Genomic DNA, 5746 nt, shown 5'->3' on the forward strand with positions numbered 1-5746 from the left:
ATTATTGCGGACAATGTCAACTTCTAGGCAAGGAAATAAGAGGACTCGAGAAAGGAGAGCCCCGGTTCAGCAACCCGAGGTGATTCCCGAAGAAGTTGTGTCTTCGGAGGATGACTTGTCTCCTTTGGACGATTACCCATTCATCGAATTCCGTGACAAAGCACAAAAGGACAGGTTCGAGTATTTGTTAACTAAATCTATGAGTGCCACTCGATGCGTGGATAGGAAAATTTTGTGAACATTGAAGATAGATGACATTATGTTTGGCATGTTCAATGAGATAGGGTTACAGGGTCTTTTCACACTCCATGAATTATCTTACCCTGCTTTAACTCTCGAGTTTCTGAGCTCATTTACCTACTTTTCCAGTGATCATCTTATCAAATTTTGATTGCTTAATGTAGAACGGTCCTTAACCTTTGACCGTCTATTAGAAATTCTGGGAATAGATAAGCATACAGACGGAGACTTGTACGGTGTTGGTGGGCTGTCCGCTATTCGATATTTGCCATTGTTTACCGGTTATGTAGATGCGGATGTCAGTGCTATGGCTTTTTTGGACGTCCAACACGTTTGTCTTCGTTTATTCTTGAGGTATTTGAGCTATTTGTTGTATGGCCGGCACGACAAGAGCAAGACCTCCACTATTGAGGTCTTAATTCTTGCTAGTTACTTGAATCCTTATCGGGAGGAGACATTCCAGTTCTCCCCCCCTGCTCTTGTGTGCTCGGGTTTTGACAGGATGATTGGGAGGTATGGGAACCTTGATTGTGGTGCTCTTGTCACCAAGATAGCTAGGGCTGTTTGTGATTTTGAGGGTGATGACCCCTAGGAGCCCATGGATGACCATGAGCCACTTGTTGATGATGACCACCTCCGTTATGACATTTCTTATATTGACATCAAGAATGGGAAGGACCATTACTGGAGGGTCCAGGGCGAGTCTTACATGCTTCTACCTTGCGCCCGTTTACCTGCTGTCGACCCCCTTGAGGAGAGTACGGCCGTGGAGCGACTCCCACCCGTTACTTATCTGATTCCTCAGGACCTTCTGGTCACTTTTCCTGGGTCTAGTACTACTACCACTACCGGCGGGCGCCGGAGACGTCGACCCACTACCCATCGCTCGGCTCATTCCCACTGCTCCTCCTCCACCTCCTTGACCTATCCGCCGAGGCTACCACTTTGATCCGGTTATTGCACGAGAGGTGAGGATGCATGAGGGCATCAACACTGCTTTGACAGAGAGACGGATGTAGGAACAGATGGAGGCCATGTCTCTTGCTTCAGGGGGACAGTATCGGGGTGTGTCACCTAGCTATTACACCACTCCGGGTGATGATAGCCGTGTTTTCCACCTCTATGGAGTGACTTCTACAGAGTTCGAACAGTTTAGTACTGCTTACGGTGCCTTGGGCCGTCCCTTTTACACTCCGGTCCGCCCCCCTCAGCCTACTTCTGTTTTTGCGGAGGACGCCGGTGTTCCTTGCTCCCAGAGAGGGTCGTTTTGTCAGTTTAGTGCTTCTACTTCCGCTGCTGCTGTTCCAAGAGGAGGTGGCCGTGGTAGAGGCCGTGTTAGGAGAGCCACCCGTGGTCGAGGTCGTAGTCCCGTTCCTGATCCTGAGCTGATGTCCCTGTATGCCGAGATCGATGATATTGATGATGCTGATGGAGCCCAGTAGTGACAGCTGGTCACTACATCCCTCTCTTTCCAGCTGGTTTGGGGGAGGCTACTGCATTACAGCTGGTATTATCCTTCTTGTTTTGTTTTATTGCATTTCTTTTTACCCTTTTTCCCTTTGTTTATAGTGTCCTATAGGTTGCTGGATTTCTGTGTGATTGCTATGCTGTAGGCGTCACAATGAGGACACTGTGACATTTAGGTTTGGGGGAGTGTGTTTATTTCTATTGTGTGCTTTTATTTAATGTTGTGTGTGAAAAATTCAAAAAAAATCAAAAAAAAAATGAAAAAATCAAAAATACAAAAACATGTTTTTATTTACTTTTATTTATTTTGAGTCGAGTCTTGGTGAATTGTGTAGCAATGATGATAATTTGCTTTGTCTTTGCATTTGAGTCCCATCTAGTTGTCCATGTACATTGTTTTGACCTGTTAGCTATGATGAACAAAGCTCTTTACTCAAGTCTTGACCGTCACAATACGCCTTATGCCGAGTAGACTTGACTTTATTTTGTTGGTAAACCACTTAACTTTCTGAGGTCTTTAGAGCTTCCTAGGCCGGGAACATTAATAAACCGGTCTCATCGTTATTTAGGCTGATGAGTGTGGTCTCCTTGTGGAATATGTTATATCAAACTGCATAAGTGTGACATTAGTTTCTTAGCTTTTGCGCGTTCATATGATTAAGTACATGAGGATAGGCGGTTCTTTTTGTTCAAATAAGCCTTACATCACCCAGTTTTTGTTAGCCCGTTTGAACCATGTAGCCATTTTATATCCTATTTCTTAGCTACATTCCAGAATTTGCCTACCTTTTTCGGGACGATCATGATTGCTTGAGTCCTTATTGTTATAGCTACTTTGGTTGGGTTGGGACTTTTATTGTCATGTGGGTAGTAGCTATCTTTTTGTAGCAATTGTGTGACCTCTTATGTTGAAAAGAGAAGTAATATGAAGCAAAAAAAAAAAAAAAAAAAAAAAAAAAAGAAAAGAGAAAGAAAAAAAGAAGAAGAAAAGTTTCGAAAAATTCATAAAAAAGAAGAAGAAAAGAAAAGGAAAAGAAAAGAAGAAAAATGTCTGCTTCATTGAGTTTTGTTAGGAGGTCGTGTGTGGTAATTAATGGAGTCTAATGCACATTTGGAGAGCCTTTCATTTCTCTCATATGTTGTCAAAGTTGAGATTATTTCTCCAGTTGGATGATTGTTTTATTTCTTATTAGATTTGGCTATTGGTCTAGCGCTGCGACTACCGTCTGAGCCTCACATACCCATACGTGCTTATGCACAAGCCACTTCTATACCCATACCACTTTACCATCTTTCTGTCCTAGATACATGTACTTGGTCTGCTTTGTGAATGCGTAATTAGTTGGAGAATCTCTGATCACATTAGATTGCATGCATATTTCATAAGTTGAGTGAGAGTCTTTATTCTTTCTATCTTACATATATCTCACCCCTTATGAGTGCATGAGTGAAACCGCGAGAATCCAACAAAATTGTCTTGCAAGGTTGAGAAGTATTTGGCTGAGTCTCGGTATCATGTCACATCTTGAGTAAGAGCTGCGTTAGTCTATTACCCGTGCTTTTGAATTTGTTTTATTAGCACAACTTTGGTCATTACTTTGTTATAGATGTGACAAATTTGGGATTTGTATGTGCCTAGACATTTGCTCGAGTTATTCATTCACCATATGTTTCTTTGTTCTTTGTTTGCTTTCGATTGCTTTGCTTGAGGACAAGCAAAGGTTTGGTTTGGGGGAGTTTGATGTATCACTTTTATACATACTTTTATAGCTCCCTTTATACCATTTTACATACCGTTTCGTGCCTATTATATCATTTATATGCCTTATTTCAATGAATTGTCGATACTGCCGCTATTTTGTGTTTTGATGCAGAAATAACTCGTTATGAGTATGATCAAGCTAATATTAGCATGGCGGAGACGGCATAGTAGAATACACGAAGCATGGCACGAGAAACGAGGAAGCACGAAGGCTAGAAGAGAAAGAAGAGAAGAAATAGTCTGTGAAGCAAGATCCTCGATCGAGTCACCTCTGACTCGATCGAGCAAGCTGTCCTCGATCGAGTCACCTCTGGCTCGATCGAGGATCCTCTCTGGCAGACTTATTTCCGGACTTTCCTAAAACGATTATCTTATGTTATAAATTAGAAACTCGTGTTTTATTGTTAGACTACGCTTTATTTTACATTCATACTGCTGGATACTTTCTTAGAACCCTAATTTCTTCCTTGTGACGGTACTAATCTTTCCTCATTAATTAATCATTCATTGTTTTATGTTCATCAATTATTGTTCCATGCTTTCAATCATGTTTTCATTATCAATCATTGTTGTCATTGTTATCGTCATGAGTAGCGAATCTCCTCATCTAGGATGAAGGGGATCTAGGTTAATTAAAAGGGAAAATTGATTAATTGCTATTGATATCGCTTAAGTTGTTGTTTGATTATTGTACTTCTTCTAATTAATTAACTTGAGGCCTGAGTTATTAATTAGTGTAGCGAATTGATCCTATCGCCGACCGGGTTAGAATTAATATAGGCTGCGATAATCAAATAGATTGTATCTAATTATAGCGACCGCATGTTAGAATCGATCTAAAGGGTATAATTGAGTCGACCGATCTTATGACCTTAAACAACTTGATAGATTTAGGAATTGATTAATAATCCCCAAATAATTGATCTAGTGAACCGGAAGTCCTAGACCTTTAATATTATCGTTAAAACCTTCATTACTTACTTGCAATTAGTTTATTAGATCAAAACAAAACAAACCCCCAGAAATCGGTTACTTTTAGACAGTTTAAATACGTACAGACTCAGCTTTTACCGCCTCCCTGTGGATTCGATACATGTCTTACTGCTAGCTATTCTTGTTAGTCCTGAGATAGATTTACTTTGGTTTGGTGATACGACTTTAGCCACATCATGATGAAAAGGTCCTTTCGGTCCGCTATTCGCCTTAGAGTACTAATTTAACTTTCACTCTCATGAGGATGGTCTATTGTTTGTAGCAGGTCTAACTTCTTCTAATCTCTCGATCAAGGTCGAAGTTTCCCAGGTCAAATAATCAATTGTGTGCACCCAATTAATCAAACGCTATTAAATGCTACAATTAACAATACAAATTTATATTTATGCCAGACCTAATAATCTAACTAAGGCCGTCTTATAACCACGGCTTCCCTAAATCCTAGCAAGGAAAATTAGCTACGCATATTTAAATTTACGTTGACAATAACAATAGTATGATGATCGATTTAAACATGATAAGCAGATGACAAGAATAAATAAACATAAAATAAACAAGAATAAAAGAGAAAAGAACAAGTAAGAAGAAGGAATAAATGAAGAACGAAAGTTAATTGATTACCGAATGAAGGACAAGATTACAAAGTTTCAGATCCAAAAGTCTAAGTAAAAGCAACGTAGAAGGTGTTCAACAGTATGAAAAAGATAACCTAATAATGTTTACTAATTCCTTCTTAAATAATAAGAAATAAGAGTAATAATGGGCCGAAAATAAAAAAAAGCATATTTCGACCAAACTGAAGATAAGTCGATCGACCAAGAAGAACAGTCGATCGACTTTTCTGTCGTCGCGCAGTTCCTGCAATGCGTACTAAACTTCAAACGACCGCTATTTCTTCGTTGCTTGGGAAAATAGAGTGTTTTCAGTGGCTTTGGAAAGCTAACAGGACAAGCTTTTATCTCCAATTTGAATCATTTGATTATCGTTTTTAAAACTCGAGTTATGGCTCTTCAAAGTAGGTACTAGCAATCTGAAGTTTTTAACGTCACTCCAAACTATCGCCAATTACCAAGTAAAGGTCTAAGTCACCCCTTAACCTCTTAAAGTTTTTAATGAGCTTCCTTAGCAGTAGAAAGTCTGGTCTATAACTCTTCCAAATCTCCATATGCTCAAGAATCGCTCGTAAATGCATACTTTGGACACTTTTCCTGCAAAAACCAACATGCAATACCTAACAAAAGAAAGGTAAATGACATATAAAATGACTCTTATAAGTGTAATATG

This window comes from Silene latifolia, chromosome 3 (genome assembly GCF_048544455.1).
Source record: "Silene latifolia isolate original U9 population chromosome 3, ASM4854445v1, whole genome shotgun sequence".
NCBI lineage: Eukaryota > Viridiplantae > Streptophyta > Magnoliopsida > Caryophyllales > Caryophyllaceae > Silene > Silene latifolia.